Below are 19538 nucleotides of genomic sequence, written 5' to 3' on the forward strand. Positions count from 1 at the left end.
TCTTGGACTCATTTCGATTTAGGCGTACTGATTTGATGCCCTGATGGTAAAGGCAAGGCAGAGACAGGGGCTGTGAGATCTCTGAAGATCCCTTCTCCTGGTGTTCATGCCCTTGTGTAATCCTCTCCCCTTGAACGTGGACTGGAGTTAATGGCTCGCTTCTAATGAAGATTGGACTAGAACACAAGTCACTTCTGAGGTTATGTTATAAATGACTATGGCGGGGCTTCCCTGATGGTCCAGTGGTTAGGATTCTGCCTTCTATGCAGGGGACATAGGTTTGATGCCTAGTAGGGGAACTAAGATCCCACATGCTAGCGGGAAACTAAGCCTGTGATGCACAACCAGAGGAGCTCCCATAACAAAGGATCACACCAAAGACACAGCACGGCCGAAAAAGACTATGGCTTTGTCTTGGGCACCTTCCCTCTCTCCTGCTCACTGTGATGAAGCCAGATGCCATGGTGTGAGCTGACCTATGCAGAGGCCCATGTGGCAAGGAACCACGGTGGCTATCAGCCAACCCACCCCTGAGAATCTGAATCCTACCAAAAACCACTGAAGGAACTTAGAAGTGGGATCCTGCCCCAGCCCAGCCTTGAAAGGACTGAGGTCCTGGCCAACGCCTTGACGGAAGCCTTGTGAGAGACCTTGAGGCAAAGGATTCCACAAAGCTGAACCCAGATTCATGACCCTGTTGTTTAAGTGGCTAAAGTGTGTTAGTCTATCAGTCTTGTCTGGCTCTTTGCGATCCCATGGACTGTAGCCCGCCAGGCTTCTCTGTCCATGGAATTTTCCAGGCAAGAACACTGGAGTGAGTTGCCATTTCCTCTTCCAGGGGATCTCCCCGACCCAGAGATTGAACACGAATCTCCTTTGTCTCCTGCATTGGCAGGCGGATTCTTTACCACTGAGCCACGTGGGAAACCCCATGTGGTTTCCCATGCTAATGCTTAAGGACTCAGCTCCCCAGAAGTCCAGCTCTCCAACTCCCGCAGTTCGCCTCATATCCCTATGACTGCACTCACCACACGCCCTAACCGTGATCTACTCTTTTCATCCCAATAGATAGAGCTTCTCAAGCAATGGGAGGATCCACGTTTTCCTCATCTTTCACAGATGATTATAGCACCAGCAGCTGCTGTAAACACTTTGCACCATATTCCCTTAATTAATCCTTTTATGGTAGGCTTCCCTATTTTATGGATGAGAAAATGAAAGCACCGAAAAGCCAAGTAATTTGTCTAGAGTCATAAGGCTAATAATTGCTGACTTCAGGCATTCTGGCTCATGTTCTCTAAGCATGTTGCCCTACATGTAAGGTTCTGAGAGCAAGGACAGCAGAAGCCCACTGCTCCCAGTGACTGGTGCAGAGTAGCTACTCATTGTTGAATGAAGTAAGATAGAAGGAGGAAATGGATGAGAGGGTTTGAGTTCCAACTTTATCACAAGCTGATTATGTGACAAGATCAGAGACTTTCAAGGCCTCAGCTTCCTCATCAGAAGATGGAATATAACACTACTTGTTCTGGGACTACCCTGGTGGCCCAGTGGTTGAAAATCAGCCTACCCAACCTGAATGGGAGGGGAGTTTGGGGGAGAATGGATACATGTATACGTATGGCTGAGCTGCTTCGTGATTCACCTGAAACTATCACAGCATTGTTAAGTGGTTATAACCCAATAAAGAGTTTAATAAAGGTTTAAAATAAAATCAAAAAGAATCTATCTGCCAATGCAGGGGACACGGGTTCGATTCTTGGTCTGGGTACCATGGCTACTGAGCCTATATTTTAGAGCCCATGTGCCACAAGAGAAGACATCATAATGAGAAGCCTGTTCGCTGCTGTTAGAGAAAGCCTGAGCACAGGAACAAAGACCCAGAGCAGCCAAAAATAAATAAATAAGAACACTACTTGTTCTGCTTGTTTCTTTGAGTTATCCAATTCAATTCAATGATGAATTCAACAGTTTTCAAGCACTTATAAAGTAGGCCAGGCAGCGTGGTGGGTCCTGGGCTACAAAGATAAATAGAATATGAATCCTATATTTCAGGACTCCTCTGTCGTAGGTGAGACAGCTCAGACTCAAATAATAACTACAAGAGAGTGTGAGAACAGTCATCACAGAATTACATGCAAAGGTCTAAGGCAGGGTGCACTCCTCTGGCTGGGGAAGCATGGAAGTCATTGAAACGTACCAAAAAGCAGATCCCTGGGTGTCCTGTTTCACATACCAGTCCAGGTATCTGATTTCATAGAGCTCTGCATCTTTCATTACCTCTGAGCTTTTTTACAACTCTGTAAATTACAGAAGGCATAACGTAATGCAAATGATTCTTATCCACAGAAATGCAAATAAATTTCCCTCAGTGGGATGCAATTGATTATTTGATTATTACCCAGTGGATTTGCATCTATTTGTACATTCATCTCAGCATTCGTGATTGTGTATGTGCTCGCGTTGTTGGATTTGAACCAGTAATAACATCTTACTGGTTCCCTCATTAATGAATAAGTTGAATAAAATTTTGCTATGTGTTCAATTTATATTTCTGTGGGAATCATTATTTTATCTTTAAAAAATGTATCCTTTAACAAGAGATTTTTCAAAATAACCCATGCTTGGAATTCCCTGGTAGTCCAGTGGTTAGGACTCTGCCCTTTCACTGCCAAGGGTGAGGGTTTGATCCCTGGCAGGGGAACTAAAAATCCCAGAAGGCTTGAGGCAGGGTCAAAAAAAAAACAAAAAAAAACAAAACCCATACTCAAGCCCTACCACAGGCCAATTAAATCCAAGTCTCAATGGGTGGGGTCTGAACAACTGTATTTTTCAAAAGTTCCCTACATAAGTTTAAGGTGCAGATGGTGTTAAAAATAGCAGATTCTCAGTAGGAACACAGGGTCTTCCCAGGTGGCACTAGTGGTAAAGTACCTGCCTGACAATGCAGGAGACATAAGAGACGAAGGTTCAGTCCCTGGGTGGGGAAGATCCCCTGGAGGAGGGCATGGAAACCCACTCCAGTATTCTTGTCTGGAGAATCCCATGGACAGAGGAGCCTGGAGGGCCACAGTCCGCACGGACAGGATTGAAGCAACTTAGCATGCATGCAGGATGAAGGAAGAAAACTAACATTTATTGAGCCCCTTATTGAATAGTCAGTAGATTAAGTGGATCTTTATAGTTGAGTTATTTCAAATCCTAAAAGATGATGCTGTGAAAGTGCTGCACTCAATATGCCAGCAAATTTGGAAAACTCAGCAGTGGCCACAGTACTGGAAAAGGTCAGTTTTCATTCCAATCCTAAAGAAAGGCAATGCCAAAGAATGTTCAAATTACCTCACAATTGCATTCATCTCACATGCTACCAAAGTAATACTCAAAATTCTCCAAGCCAGGCTGCAACAGTACATGAACAGTGAATTTCCAGATGTTCAAGCTGGATTTAGAAAAGAAAGAGGAACCAGAGATCAAATTGCCAACATCCGTTGGATCATCAAAAACGCAAGAGAGTTCCAGAAAAACATCTACTTCTGCTTTATTGACTACTCCAAAGCCTTTGACTATGTGAATCAAAACAAACTGTGGAAAATTCTTCAAAAGATAGGAATACCAGACTACTTTACCTGCCTCCTGAGAAATCTGCATGCAGGTCAAGAAGCAACAGTTAGAACCAGACATGGAACAACAGACTGGATCCAAATCAGGAAAGAAATACGTCAAGGCTTTATATTGTCATCCTGCTTATTTAACTTCTATGCAGAGTACATCATGTGCAATGCTGGGCTGGATGAAGCACAAGCTGAATCAAGATTGCAGGGAGAAATATCAATAACCTCAGACATGCAGATGACACCACCCTTACAGAAGGAAGTGAAGAAGAACTAATAAGCCTCTCGATGAAAGTGAAAGAGGAGAGTGAAAAAGCTGGCTTAAAACTCAACATTCAGAAAACTAAGATCATGGCATCCAGTCCCATCATTTCGTGGCTAATAGTTGGGGAAACAATGGAAACATTGAGAGACTTTATTTTTGGGGGCTCCAAAATCTCTGCAGATGGTGACTGCAGCCATGAAATTAAAAGATGCTTGCTCCTTGGAAGAAAAGCTATGACCAACCTACATAGCATATTAGAAAGCAGAGACATTACTCTGCCAACAAAGGTCCTTCTAGTCAAAGCTATAGTTTTTCCAGTAGTCATGTATGGATGTGAGAGTTGGACTATAAAGAAAGCTGAGCACCGAAGAATTGATGCTTTTGCACTGTGGTGTTGGAGAAGACTCTTGAGAGTCCCTTGGACTGCAAGGAGATCCAACCAGTCCATCCTAAAGGAAATCAGTTCTGAATATTCATTGGAAGGACTGATGCTGAAGCTGAAACTCCAAAAGTCTGGGCACCTGATGCGAAGAACTGACTCACTGGAAAAGACCCTGATGCTGGGGAAGATTGAAGGCAGGAGAAGGGGACGTCAGAGGATGAGATGGTTGGGTGGCATCACCAACTTAATGGACATGAATTTGAGCAAACTCCCGAAGATGGGAAGCCTGGCGTGCTGCAGAGCATGTGGTCGCAGAGTCGGACACGACTGAGTGACTGAATTCATCTCATCCAATTCTCACAAAAACTCTGTGAGTTGTTACCCATTTTGCAAGTGTGTGCTCAGTCATTCAGTCCTGTCCAACTCTTTGTGACCCCATGGACTGTAGCCCACCCGTCTCCTCTGTCCATGGGATTTTCCAGGCAAGAACACTGGAGTGGGTTGCCATTTCCTTCTCCAGGGATTTTTCAAGTGAGCAAACTGAAAATCAGAGGTAAGTGACTTGCCCAAGGTCACAGAGCTAGGCAGAGCTGGGTCTAAACCTAAGTATGTCTAACTCCAAAGCTCCTTATGTTTTTTCCTTCATCTAACTGCCAAGAGTCCTCAAGCATTATGAAAGCCAAGTAAATATGAGGTTTACTTCGCAAGCATTTATAGAAACTTCCCTGTGTGCCAGTCACTGGGGAGGGCGTTGAGTTGAATTAAGACTGGGTTCCTGCCCCACCCACCAAATTCCGTAACAATCTTATAACCTATAACCCTGGTTCCAAAAGAGTTCCCGAATTTTCCTCTCCTGCCTTTGCTAATTTTTAATACCTCTTGTCTTCAGATGCAAACAAAATTTCTCCTAATAGCTTTCTAAAATGTAGACTATTCCAGGAAAACACCCAGGTTCCAGAGAATCCTCATTTAAGAAAGGGACCTACCTCCTCCTCAATACACTGCCTTCCTCTCTCAAACACATTAAAAAAAAAAAAATCCCTCCGGCAGGATTTTATATAAAAATCCCAGCCCAGAAAGAGCAAGCATGCCTTTGTGCAGCCTGCCTCCTCCTTCCACTCCTGGCAGAGACTCCAAGGAAAACACCCATTAGGGAAGATGACAGCGCTGCTTTTAAAACGGCACTCGAGGCTTCAATAGAGGGGAATTCCCTAGAGATTGATCTCTGCCAGAGAAGAAAATGGAGTTCCCCTGGAAACAGGACAGGGAGGGGGACTCCAAGGGCACCCAGTATCTCCTAGAGCAGGAAAGGGGGCAAGCGAGCCTGGCTGGGCGGTGATGAATTACCGGGACCCGGAGTAATTAACATATGCATATTACAAACTACTGCGTATGGAATCTTCAACCCAGGGACTTACTAAAGATGTTTTATAGCCTTCATTACTTGGGTTACTAACAATGAAAAAAACGTGAAAACTTGGATTTAAAAAATCCAAGGAGCCACCGGGTCTCTGTCAGACCCAATTTACACTTCTATTCATGATGGTCAGAACACAGATGAACTGATAGTTTTGGGGGTTTTTTTGTAATCAATTTGGCTGTATTTCATTCTACATAGAATTAGAGCACTTTCAAGCCTAAGGGACTTGGAGAGATGAAGTGCTAGGGAACTAGCAGTGGGAAGAAAGCACACAGAGGCTGGAGATTTGGCTCTGCTGGGGGGCGGGATGGGGGGGAGGGGGGAGGGGGGAGTAGGTTAACCCCTCACCACCCAGAATCCGGAGCCAAGTCTGCCAGCTCCCAGGAAGGACCTGAGCCGCTGAAGCCTTTTGTCCATACTTGGTCTCTAAGGATGGGAGGGGGCCTGACACTGCTTATAGTCTGGGGAACAGACCACCGAACACTGGGGGCCTCAGGAACTCTCTGATTAACAAAGCTGCAGGGAAGCCCGAAATCTGCTTTGTTTTACCAAGTGATTCTAATGCAGAGAACCCTAGAGAATTGTTGGGTAGGTGGCAAGTGCAGGACTGAGCAGGCTGGGGTATGAAACAGGGGAAGGGGCTGAATGATTGGGTGGTGAGGGGACTGTGACCCCACTGACAGGGACAGCCTCCCAGAGGGAAGAAAGAGAAAGCACAAATGGGAAAAAAGCCTGGAAATTCAGGGTGTTTACCCTCTGAAAAGCTTACTTCTTGTCCTGGCAACCAAACCCAGTGGGAAAAGCTCCTGATGCGTCACAAAAGATGCTCCCAAGGGGCCCTAAAACCCCTATGACTAAGCCCCAAGAATATCAATTAAGCAGCATTAATTACATATCATAAGTTCCAGTGAGGCCCTCAAAGTGGGGAGGCAGACTTGGAACTTCTCTGAGGACCAAATTAAGTGGCTCTCAGGGGTTGTGCTACACAGAGAAGTGGAGATTTATGGGGGCAGGTGGGGAGCTGCACCGCCACACTGTCCTGGGACAAGGGCCAGTGCAGGGCTGGGATGGAGAACCTAGGACGGTCAAGCAAGGTCTTCTCTTCCCACATCCAGCTACAAGGCAGGCCTGAATCAAGACAGGGGTGTCCCAACCTGCAGGCGGCACTGGGCTGGCGGTTAGGCCTAGACTGCTTTGGAGGCTTGTTCTCTTGCTAAAGAGAGGAGTGCTACCGCCCTGGCCTGCCCAGCTCCTTCTCGGTCCTGCCCTACACTCCAGGAGACTGTTTCCCACCAAACTCCATCATCCAGTTCCCTTGCCCTGGGGGTTCCATTTGGGTTTGGCCAGAGGGTGGCTCAGTGGTAAAGAATCCGCCTGCCAATGCAGGAGATACCGGAGACTCTGGTTTGATCCCTGGGTTGGGAAGATCCCCTGGTGTAGGCAATGGCAACCCACTCCAGTATTCTTGCTGGGAAAATCCCATGGACAGAGCCTGGGGGGAGGCTGCCGTCCATGGGGTCACAAAGAGTCGATACACACACGGCGGGAGGCACTGGCAGATGGGAGGAGAGAGAGGTTGGGCTATTACTTCCGGTTCCCGCCTAGTCTCAGCACCATGGTTCTGGGAGGGGCTGCTTCCCCGCTGACCTCACTCACCTCCCACTCTCACACAGCAACACTGTCTCCTCCCGCTGCCCCTTCAAGCCTGGGTGGGAACAGCTCCCTGTCTTTGCCAGGCCCGGAGTGTGGCACCGTCCCTTGTGGGTGTCCTCAACCTCACCCACACCTTTGAAAGAAATCCATTAAATCTCTTCAGTGAAACCAGTTGACTAGAATTCTCCTTCCTGCTGGGCCCCTGGCTGATATATTTTCTCTTTCACAAACACATTCACACACTCATACAATTTCCATCTTTAACAGACCATAAACCAAGAACAGTCCCCACCTCCACCCCATTCTTCTCAGACACTGTAACATTCCTATCACCAGTAAAGTCTGTGACTCCTGTCAGGCAGCCTAGATATCCAAGGTCCGTGACAGCCCTCTGGGATACAGGGTCCCAGCACAGCCATCCCACCTGTGAGACTCTGTGGGGACTCTCAGGGACCAAGGCTCCCATCACAGCCTTTACTTTGTAGAAAGTAGACATCCTGGCCCCATCCACACAGGTGCCTGAGAGCCCAGCAGGGAAGGGCAATTGCCAGATTAGAACCCGCTCTGAGGGGGCTGTGATGCCCTGAAATTGAATGCAAATGTCTGTACATGTACTCATTTTCTGGGGAGAGAAGCCATGATTTTCATCAATTTCTCAAAGGGAAGCATATCTTCAGAAAGCTTTATAAATCACTGATTCAAGCTTTGAAGACAGATCTTACGGTTTCCCACAGAAGGCAATAAAGTAGTTAATACAGCAGTCTGAGGCCAGACTTCCTAAGTTCAAATCCTGGCTCAGCTACTCACTGACTGTGTGACTTGGTCAAATTCCTTTGTTAGGGAACCGCAGACCAAAATTGATCACATTGGTCAGGCACAATGATAACCACTTGCATGAGCTGCCTCACAACAGGAGGTCCCGATAAGGAACATGGTGCTACAGTTGAAAAACTAATCGGTAGAATTCAGGAAGGGCCAAAGAGTGAGGAGACACCAGCCTATAATATGTCCTACCATCCTCCCAGAATCCTTTGTGCTGGAGTCCTCCCAGAATATTGGCTGAGACATGCACATGTCACCCGGAAGGACCCCGAATCAGACCAAATAAGGGCCAAGCAAGATGATTGGTCAGAGAACCCAGAAATTAATCCCATCGCCATAAAACCTGGGCTTCCCTGGTGGCTCAGCTGGTAAAGAATCTGCCTGCAATGTGGGAGACCTGGGTTCAATCCCTGAGTTGGGAAGATCCCCCGGAGAAGGGAATGGCTACCTACTCTAGTATTCTGGCCTGGAGAATTCCACTGACTGTATAGTCCATGGGGTTGCAAAGAGTTGGACACGACTGAGCGACTTTCACTTCCACTTTCCATAAAACCTAAGACTGTGAACCCGTGGCAGAGTAGTTCTCCTGGGTTCCCTTAACCGGTTGCTCTCCACCTGGGCGCCCCTTCCCAATAAAGTCTTTTGCTTTGTCAGCACATGTGTTTTCTGGAACAATTCATTTCTGAGTGTTAGACAAAAGCCCACTCTCAGGCCCTGAAAGGGGTCCCACCTCCTACAACACCTTCACCTCTCTGAGCCTCAATTTCCCCTTCCATAAAATGGAAATGACCATTTATCCACACATCATAGGGTTGTCAGAGCATTATTAAATGATCTAGTGTATGTGATATACTCCAGAAGGAGAAGAGGGCATCAGAGGATGAGATGGCTGGATGGCATCACCAATGCAATGGACATGAAGCTGGGCAAATTTGGGGAGATGGTGAGGGACAGAGAAGCCTGGCGTGCTGCAGTCCGTGGGGTCACAAAGAGTCGGACACAACGGGGCAACTGAACAACAACGACATACTTAGAAGAGAGCCCGAGGCATAAAACATCCTCTGTAAATGTATAAGTCCATGCTCTGGTTCTTCATAAATCCCAAACCCTGGTGGCCAAGCCACCCAGGAAGTATATGTCTCCCAAGTCTCTGAACTCAGCCCTGTCTCTGAGATGCTCCTGGCCCTGACCACTAACATTTCCTACTCACCCTCCACACCTTAGAAGGTCTCGGTCCTCCATCTAAAGGGGTCCTCTGTGCTTGAGTCCCCTGGAGGCCCCACTTTTATGTGGTTTCTCTCCAAACATCTTCGACATACAGGGTGAGGCCGAGGGGAAAATGCGGTGCTGGCCTTTTGCTCTTAGAAACCAGCTGCTCCATTAAGATCCAGGCTCGGCCCTTCCCGTGGGCTCCCCTCAACACCTAGCAATGCCCCCAGGCCTCCGTTAGAAAAAGGCAGTAGGATGTGTAAAATGTGCTTAGCCACCCAGGCCTAGAGAAGAAATTTCAGAGAAGAAAATTCAGTCTGGGGACTTCCCTGGTGGTCCTGTGGTTAAGAATCTGCCTTCCAATGCAGGAGATTCGGGTCTGATTCCCGGTCAGGAACTAAGATCCCACAAGTTGCAGGACCAACAACCAGAGTGAAGCTTCCTACTGCAGCTAAGACCCGAGACTGCCAAAAATAAAGAGATATTAGAAAAAAAAAAGAAAATCCACTCTGCTCACTGATAGAAAAGGGAGGGCAGGAAGCTTGTACAAGGAGGCTGCTAGTGGTTATGGAGGGAGAGAGTCCTGGCCCGCTCATCCCCAGCTCAGACACTGGAGATGCAGAACTAAGCCAGCCTGGAAGAGGCTCTCTCTGTTGCTTTCAGATTTCTAAAACCTAGTCACTTTCTTCTCCCTCACAACTCTGTTGGGGCAGTGACAGCAAGCAGCTCAGGGATGTCTCCCAATTTGTCAGGCAGCTCCATGCAGATGACCCTGGATGCGGAGCCCCGGGGGCTGTAGCCAGGGAGGTATAGAGGGGTAGCCAAGCCAGTGGCCCAGGAGCTTCACACTGGCCAGGGCTCTGTTACTTCTTATCTATGTAAGACCACCTGGGTAACCCCTCAGAGAGCACATTTCCCCATCGATAAAACAGAGCCTCCTTCCTTCTCCTGGACAAGGCTAGAAAGAAATGTGTATGGAAGGCTGCCTGGAGCATCTGCCGCCCAGTGGGTTTCAATACTGACATCAACTGTTGCCAAGCCCTACCAGGCGCCAGGGGCTCAGTGTTCTCCCCAGATTAACTCATCTAATGTTCATAATACTGGGCTTCCCTGGTGGCTCAGTGGTAAAGGATCCGCCTGTAATCAATCTTCATAATAACTCTATGAGGCAGTACTATCATCACCGTCATTTTACACATAAGTAAACTAAGATAAGGTTCAGAGAGATTGAGATACTTGCCCAAGGTCACACCGCAAATGTCTGGGACGAAGAGGATTCAAACCCAGGCAATCTGGCTCCTAGTCAGTTAGGAGTTGGTCCAGTCACTTACCAATAAGAGGTTAATACTGTGAATGAGGCTAGGACTATGTCCTATCCAGTCTTTGCCCCAGCTCAACCACTGAACTGGCTTTCCAGGTGGCTCCAGCGGTAGAGAACCTGCCTGCCAATGCAGAAGATATAAGAGATGCGGGTTCAGTCCCTGGGTCGGGAAGATCTCCTGGAGGAGGGCATGGCAACCCACTCCAATATCCTTGCCTGGAGAATCCCATGGACAGAGGGGCCTGGTGGGCTACAGTTGATAGAGTCACGGAGTTGTACACGACTGAAGCAACTTATTATGCATGCAACCCCTGAACGTCTTCAGTGCTTACTGTCCCTTCCATCTGGTCCCTTCCATCTTCTTGTGGGGCTGAGTGGTACAGGTGAATGCCCCCGAGCGATTCCTCTGCTCAACTCTTACCCCACCTCTAATCCCTACACACACACATATATATACACACATACACACACACACCATAGTCCTGGTCCTTCCTGTGATTTCTGTAAATATTCACTGATGAACAGCTTGACCCGATGGCTCAGCGGGTAAAGAATCTGCCTGCAATACAGAAGAAGCAGGTTTGATCCCTGGGTGGGGAAGGTCCCCTGGAGGAGGAAATGGCTACCACTCCAATATTCTTGCCTGGAAAATTCCATGGACAGAGGAGCCTGGTGGGCTACAGTCTATGGGGTCACAAAGAATCAGACAAGACTGAGCACATGGCACACACAGCAAGCTGACTTAGAACTGAAGATTTTAGGGCCAGAAGGAACCAAACCCTCTCAACCAATGAGAAGAGAGCGGCAGGGAAGGGGGAAAGGGGTGCTCTGATGGAGGTCACACAGCTGATCAAGAAAAGGGCGGTGACAGGAGCCCAGGCCAGGTGGAGCTCTGGCTCTGAGCAGTGCCCTCGTGTCCTGGAAGCCTGTGGACACCCCCTGTCCACTCCGCACCTCAGGTTTCTTCCTTTCATCAGATCGGCTCATCATGACGTCTCATCTTCAAAAGACTTCCAGACATCCACGATTTCATTTAACGCCCCCACCGACCCCTGGGGAGATGACTTTATTACCATCCCCATTTTACAGATGAAGAAACTGAGCTCCAGGAGGTCGGAAGAGAGGGCCAGGGCCCCCAGGGGTGACAGAGGCACTGTGTCCCACAGTGTCCACTCACCACCAGCCCCTGCCTCAGGAATGAGTGGGTGGCTCTGCAAGCCCGAACAACCTTAATGACCGCTACTTTACACAGTTCTTGCCTTTTTACAAATTACAGCTAGATGAAGCTTCAGAGACCTCCCCTCAGCTGCGAGGCCCCCGGTGGCTATGTTGGCTTGGACAGAGGGAGGTGGGAGCTGACAGACTGCCACCAAGCTGCCCACCCTTCACCAGCTGGAGTCCCCCTATAATCCTCATACATTACTGATGTCTCTTAACAGGGGATTCTAAAAGTTTCACTGCAGGGCCCAAGCCCTGGACCCTCATGAATAATGTTCACCGGGATTAAAATTAGAGGCCCGAAAGCCATCTGATTCAAACAGAAATGGGACAGGGGAATCTGCTTGGCATTGCAAACACGGGACCGGGTAGGCACCCAGGGCTGGGGAGAATGGCCGGAGGTCTGGGCATCAAGAAGGAGGGCACGGGCTGAGGGATAGGGCACACAGCATCCGGCCCCCTGCCAGGTCTGCCACCGTCTCGGGCCTGGAAATTTCTCTCAGGTTCTCTCATGGGAGGGGTCCAAGATTCTGTGGCCACCTCTGCCTTGGAGAGTGAGGAGAACCAGGCCCAGAGAAAGCAAGAGTCTTACCTAAAGTCACCCAGAGCCAACCATGACTTCTATGGCCTCCCAGACCACTTCCTGCTTTGGTAAGGCCTCTAGGTGAGAAAGGGCAAGGGTGGAGAGAGGGAACCTGGGGCTCCAACGGCCTTCCTGGTGATCAGGCCTGAACGAAGAAGGTTCCCGATCTGGCCTCAGACAGTGGCAGTGGCCTGTGAAATTTTACCAAGCTTTATAATAAAAGACATCCTGCCAAAAAGCTTAGTTCCTAATTAGTCATCGTTCCAGATAATCTGTTAAATTGTCCCAGCTCCTGGCGGAATGGTCCATTCACCAAGAAGCCTGGCTGCCAAGCTGCTGGTGAAACACCCTCCCCTGGCTTGTCCTCCGGGTCCTGCCTAGGCCGCTGGGTCTTGGGTCTGGCTATAGTACTTTTAGGGGAGCGGGGGAGCCTGAGAAAGCCTGCCATAACAGCACCTATTCCTTAGCACACCCCAAAATGTCTACGGTTCCTATCAAATGACATCCAGATACTTGAAGTGACTGCAGCAGTGGTTCCTTCCTGATCCACCATCAGTGAAATGATACCATAGGTGGTGTCTCATTTATGGCTTCTTATAGGAAGAGACATTATCAGCATTTTCTATGTGCTAGGCACTTTATATGAATCAATTCCTTTAATCCCCACAGCAGGCTTGTGAGCCTAAGCACTTGCTTAAGAGCCCCCACTGGGAAGGTGGTGGCCTCGATTTGGACCCAGTTGCCTTGACTTCAGAGCCCACGCTCTCAGCAGGTTAGCCGCAGCGCTGTGAAGTGTGCCTGGACGCTAACGCCAAAGAGTAAATAGATTTCTCAGCTATCAAGGGACCTGGCCTAGATCCTTGGGGTTTACTAGAAAGGCTGACTCCTTTTTCTAAATGGAAACGTAGGCTTCTGTCTAATGTGTGACACAGAACTAACAAACACCTCTGGCTGAACGGGGGAAGGGGCGGCAGGAGCCACTCACAAATTTCACAGTCGGCCCCGGAGGCACCACCTCAAAGCCTAGAGCTAGAAAAGCCCATTTTGAAAGTCGGTGGCCTGGGCAGATGAGAGGAGCAGAGCCTCGGACTCAGAAGACCACAGCACGTCCCGGCTCTGTCAATTTCTAGCAGTCTCTGGGTGAAGCAGGGACCCCCCTCCATGTCTCGGCTTCCTCGTCAGGGCTGTGGTGAGGGCCACGGGGGATAACGGGGTGCGGTGATGTGGGGACTGCACGAGGCAGTAGGAATGTCCGTCATCCTCCTCTTGAGGATCAGCAGGACCAGGGACAGAGCGACCCCACAGCTTTGCCTGACTGTGCTGCATCACCATCATCATCATCATACTTAAAGTGTTGAGCACAGGACTTCCCTGGCGGTACAGTGGATAAGAATGCAGGGGACACGGGTTCGATCACTACTTTGGGAAGATCCCACAAGCCACAGAGCTACTAAGCCCGTTTGCCACACTACTGAAGCCCAGACGCCTAGAGCAGGCGCTCTGCAGCAAGAGAAGCCACTGGAACGAGAAGCCTGAGCACTGCAGCGCAGTCGTCCCTGTTCTCCACAACCAGAGAAAGCCCCCGCACAACACGAAGACCCAGAGCAGTCAAAAATAAAATGGATTCATAAAAAAAAATTAAGCATTGAGCACAACAAGGCACTGAGCTGAGTGATTCTGTCATTTCGTCCCATCACAGCCAAATGAGCAGGAATCAGGGTCCCAGAGTCCCATTTGCTGATGAAAAAAAACTAAGGCTCAGAGAGGTTGAGAAGTGGAAAAGTCAGGATTTCAAGAGATACGGTAATAATGCAGGTTCTAAAACCTAAGACTGGGAGCAGATATCTGTGGCTCCGCCTGGTCCCTCCCGGAAGCAAGGCCTTTGTCCTGGACTGCCTGCTGCTGATGACAGGGGTCAAGACCCTTGAAATTCAGCTGAAAATTCAGGAACAAAACCCACCAAAGGCTGCCCAAGGAACCCAAGGCTCAAGAGTGACCGTTATTTATTTGGCTGCACCGGGTCTCAGCTGTGGCACATGGGATTTAGTTCCCTGATCAGGGATGGAACCCAGGCCCCCTGTATTGGGAGTGTGGAGTCCTAACCACTGGACCAACCAGGGAAGTTCCCAAGAGCAGCCTTTCTTTGCAGAGGCAGATTGCAAAAAGGGGAGAGTCTGGAAAACCAACCCCATTGTGGTGTCGTAGTCTTCCTCCTTGAGAGGCTTGTCTCTTGCTCTGGGCTTTAACAATAATAATGGTCCACTTGTCACTTTCCATCTTTTGATAAAGGTCTACGTTTTATGATGAGGGCCAGGTCCTATGTTGGTCATCAGGGATCCCAAACTGGGCTTACAGCCTAGTGGGTGGACGGTCATTTCATTTCACTCTTAAACTCTTGGCCATTGAATCAACCTGACCCCACTGCCGGTGCCCACCCCCTCTCATCCCAGGAGTTCTACAACACTGCAAACTCTCTTCCTGCTTCTGTCCTTTCCCCTGAAATCGTCCTGCACACCAGGGACAGAGCTGTCCTTCTGAAACACAAGCCAGGCTACATCACTCCCCTGCTCAAAACCCTCAAATAGCTTCCCACTGCACTAAGAGCAGTGTCTGAACTCATACATGGCCTACAAAGCCCTACAGAATCTGCCCCTTCAAGCTCTGTGACCACACGGCCCATTGCCTTTATCGTTCACGCCACTCAGATGGTACCGGCTTTCTTTTGTCCTTTGAGTACAGAGAGACTGTTCCCACCTTAGGGTCTCTGCACTTGTTCCCTGTCTGGAACCTCCCACCCCCAGACTTAGGCATGGCACTACTCAACGCTCAACTCGGCAGGGCCTTGCCCGATACCCCTCTAACTAAAGCAGCTCCCTTCTCCCGGTCACTCTCTATCTCATTACACTGTCTTATCTTTTTCACAACACTTATCAATCAGTACCTGAAATCAATTTCCTTGCTGACCATCCTAATCCTCTCCAGTGCAGGGACTCTGCCTGTCTTGCCCTCCACTACGTGCCTGGACCAGTGTGTGGCATATAGTAGGTGCTCCATAAATGCCTGTTCCCTGACTGCTCACTCTGGAAACCGTGATTACATTTAAGACTGCAGACTCCCAACAGGACTCCCAGCAGGCACCACCCTTTCTGCTCCTTTCCTCTCAAGCTGATTGCTAACCTCTTTCCAGCACACCCTGGGCCGCAGTCAGACTGAGTCACAGCCATCATGTGAATGCATGCAGGCCATTCACACCCTAGGCTTTGCTTTTGTGAGGCCCCATCCCTGGAATGCCCTTTCTTCCTCCCACCATCCTTTGAGTCCCAGGTATGGTGCCATCTCCCCCCGGAATTCCCCTTGGATCTCTCCCTGCTGTGAAGTGCTGAGAATTCCAATCTAAACTTCTTGGGAAGCTCTTGGACTAGTTGTAGTCTGAAACCTGGGGCCTCGACAGGATCTGATCCAACACCCTCATCAAGATCAACAAAAGGAGGCTTTTCAATCTTTCTGTGTACATGTCAGTTCTCCACTCCCTCTCATCCCAGGAGTTCCACAACGCTGCATACAGTCTTCCTGCTTCTGTCCTTTCTCTTGCAATCATCCTGCATACCAGGGACAGAGCTTCCTGTAAGGCCTCTGAGAGCAGGGGCCTCCCTGCTACCCTCTGTACCCTGGAGGTTACCACAGTGTCTTACTTGAGTGACTTCCCTTCTCTTGGCTTCCACACCTGAGAGAACGTATATAAACCGCCTGGTACATTGCCCAGCACCCAGAGCCCATCAGTGATCTATGATCAAGAGCTATCTTTTACCAAGTGCCTACTTGGCTTCTCCGCTTAGCCTATGCTGTACGGTGTGGTGCTTAGTCAGCTATGTCTGACTCTTTGCAACCCCATGGACTGTGTAGCCCGCCAGGCTCCTCTGTCCACGGGGATTCTCCAGGCAAGAATACTGGAGGGGGTAGCCTACCCCTTCTTCAAGGGACCTTTCCGACCCAGGAATCAAACTGGGGTCTCCTGCATTGCAGGTGGATTCTTTACCAGCTGATCTAACAGCAAAGCCCCCAACCTACCCTGTGTTATCTCAAATCCTTAGACAATCGAGCAGGTGAGTATTGCTAGTTGCCCATTTTACATGTGAGTAATCTGAGGTTCAGAGAGGATAAATGTCTGGTTCAGTCCACAGAGTTCCAAGTATTAGGGTCCTAAAACAAACCCAGGTTTGTCTGGCTCCTAAAACTGCCCAGGACCCCACCCCCACTGCACGGTCTGGGCATACTCTGTACCTGTTACAAGAGTTGTTACAAGGATCAGAGATGATGAGTCTGAGATGCTGGGTACACGGCAGGCACTCAGTAAAGGAGGCCTGTTGTTATACAGACTTTCTGTACATCTTGATTGATTCTTTGGGTAGCTTAAATCATCAGTTATCAGGGAGCAATCTTGGCTGCTAAGATAGGGGTGTCTAGGGAGCTCAGAGAGAGCTGAAGGTGGATCAGAGTTGGATAAAGGCAAGGGCATGGTGGAAAATTACCTCTGGAGGGACAGAGTGAGAGTGGGCAGTACCCCAGACTGGGGGCTCTGATGCTGGCTGCTGCAGAGACAGGGTCAGAGCAAAGGAGAGTTTCTTCCCTAAGTGGGTACCAGGCCCTGAGGTAGGAAGAAAAAGCTTGGAGTCAAACAGCAGAGGGTTTTTTCTATTGTCTATATCACATGATTTTAAATTATTTTTTAATGAGTTTCATCCACCCTACAAGTGGGAGTTACATTGGAAAGACCCTTATTAGGAGGTTTCACCTTTAATACACTATCTTCTGAGCACTGGAGAACCATATTAACAGAGGGGTGTTAGCAATGATTTTTCACAGCTAACAGGAAGGTGTAGAGAGACAACTGGTTGGTTAGAAGGTCTGTACAAGTATTTAAGTGCTTGAACGAGCAGGGAGCAAAACTCAGCAGAGACCAATATGACCTCATGCCTTGGGAGTGGGTCCGGGATACCCCAGGTTCTCCCACAGATGGAGGCTGCTGTGGCCTGATCATCACCAACCCTGGAGCATCCCCTCAGCCTGCCTCGAGAAGCCTCTCAGGTTAGAGGCAGGCCCTGGGACCTCTCTGAGCTTGTAAGGACAGGTGTGTGACTAGGGACCACTTGCTAATATTAGGTTAGAGCCTAACCTTAACTGTCAGACCATGTGAAACTGCCAATATTTTCAAACTGCAAATCTGAATGATTCAATCTGGGCTTCCCAGGTGGCGCTAGTGGTAAAAGAAGTCACCTGCCAATGCAGGAGACGTTGAGTCGCAAGTTGGATCCCTAGATCAGGAAGATCCCCTGGAGGAGGACGTGGCAACCAACTCCAGTATTCTTGCTTGGGAAATCCCTTGGACAGAGGAGCGGGCTACAGTCCATAGGGTCGCAAAGAGTTGGATGTGACTGAAGTGACTTAGCATGCATGCATGGTTCACTCTAACACACGGCACACGTGAAGAAATCAGCCTGGGTCCTGATTTCATGGTTATGTAGGCCCAGTGTCAAGGCTGAGCAGAAACAGAGATGTGCCTGACCCAGCCCTGACCGTGGGGACAGGTGTCTCCCATAATGGCCCGGCAGCTGTGGACGGCCAACCAGAGTTAGGAGGCTTCATAACAGATTGAGTACCAGCCCGACATGATGAAGTGTATGGCCGTGCACAAGTTGCTTCCCCTTGCCCCGCCTCAGCTCCTCTCTGTGATCTGGGCCAATCACATCTCCTCTCTGTGGCTGCAGCGTTAGGGTAGGGATGAGCGAGCAGAACACACAGCAAGGGCTGAATCCCTGGTAGCTCCTATCTTATGGCCATTTTTAGGGGAGTCCAAGTGGGAGAGGCTCTAACCCCAGGCTAAGAGGTTGATGTCTTGTCTCAGAGCCTTGGGAAATGGGTGAATTCCTGAGCTGTGATTCAGAGAGTCTTTGGAGGCCAGGAGAAAGCCTATTCTGTTCAGGAGGAGCAAGAAAGGAGACTTTGGGGATGAATCTGGGGGTGACCTTTGGGGCCAGAGGCAGGGAGGATGATCAGGGTCTGGAAGGGGGGATGAGGCACACAGAGAGGCAGGGTTTCGTGGGCAGACTGAGAAGACACCCCGGATAAACACCGCAGGGGACAAAGGCACCCTTGAGGCTGGGAAAGAGCTCCTGTGCCACCAGCGGTCCCCATCCTGGTGGCTGGTACGCCACGCTGCAGTGCTCTGCACGTGACACACGCATGACATCCCGGTGTCTGGCCTTTCCTGAAAGAGCCCCTCCTGACGAGGGACCCTCACATGCAGGGTTGGGAAGCCCCCTCCCCCAGGAAGCCCTCATTCCTTGGAGCCAGTGAGGTCCCACAGCCTCTGAGGAGGGGACTCGAGTTTCCCAGGAAGCTTGCATATTACATACAGAATGTTGGCTGTCATTCATGAGTTCTAGATGCTGGGAGGGCATGTTGGTTTGATTCCCAGGGTCTCCAAGTGTGGCCGTTCCCACTATGAAGGGCCAGGTGCCCAAGCTGGGCAATGATATTCTACCATTGATAGTTCACAAGCATTATCTTAGTCCTCCCAAGAAGATCTCCTAACCTCATTCTACACATGAGTAAGATGAGACTCAGAGAAGATAAATACCTCACCCAGGTCACATAGCAAATCTCAGAGTTGGGATGGGAACGCAGGGTTTTGGACATCAAGTTCAGGGTGTCATCTGACAAGTCGTTTGACCATTATTCATGATGTCCTTTGGGACTAGATCAATCTGGGAAAAGGTCTCGAGCGGAGGAGCACAGCACTCCATTTCACTCAACCCCTCTCACTTGTGTGGACAAATGACTGCAGCTGGCGCAGGACCAGAAGGCAGAACCAGGATGCTGAATGCACAACCATAATTCAACGTGATCGTCAAGGACCATAACAACAGACTGGATCTGCCAAATGACACATAACAGAGGTAACTGTAAAACCTCACATCTAGGTTCAACAATGCAATTGCCAAATCTGAGCTGGAGGAATTCTGTTCGGATAGCAGCCCATGTGAGAAAGATCCAG

General features: G+C 49.3%; 1 protein-coding gene across 6 annotated transcripts in view; it reads right to left on the reverse strand.

Moving 5' to 3' along the window:
* CPNE5 (copine 5) overlaps positions 1-19538 on the reverse strand; it is a 103932-nt gene that overhangs the window by 61025 nt on the left and 23369 nt on the right. The gene's annotated exons all lie outside the window — the stretch shown is intronic.

This window comes from Bos grunniens, chromosome 23 (assembly GCF_055505025.1).
Source record: "Bos grunniens cultivar Pamir isolate PY7600 chromosome 23, Bosgru_T2T1.0, whole genome shotgun sequence".
In the NCBI taxonomy this organism is placed as follows: Eukaryota; Metazoa; Chordata; class Mammalia; order Artiodactyla; family Bovidae; genus Bos; species Bos grunniens.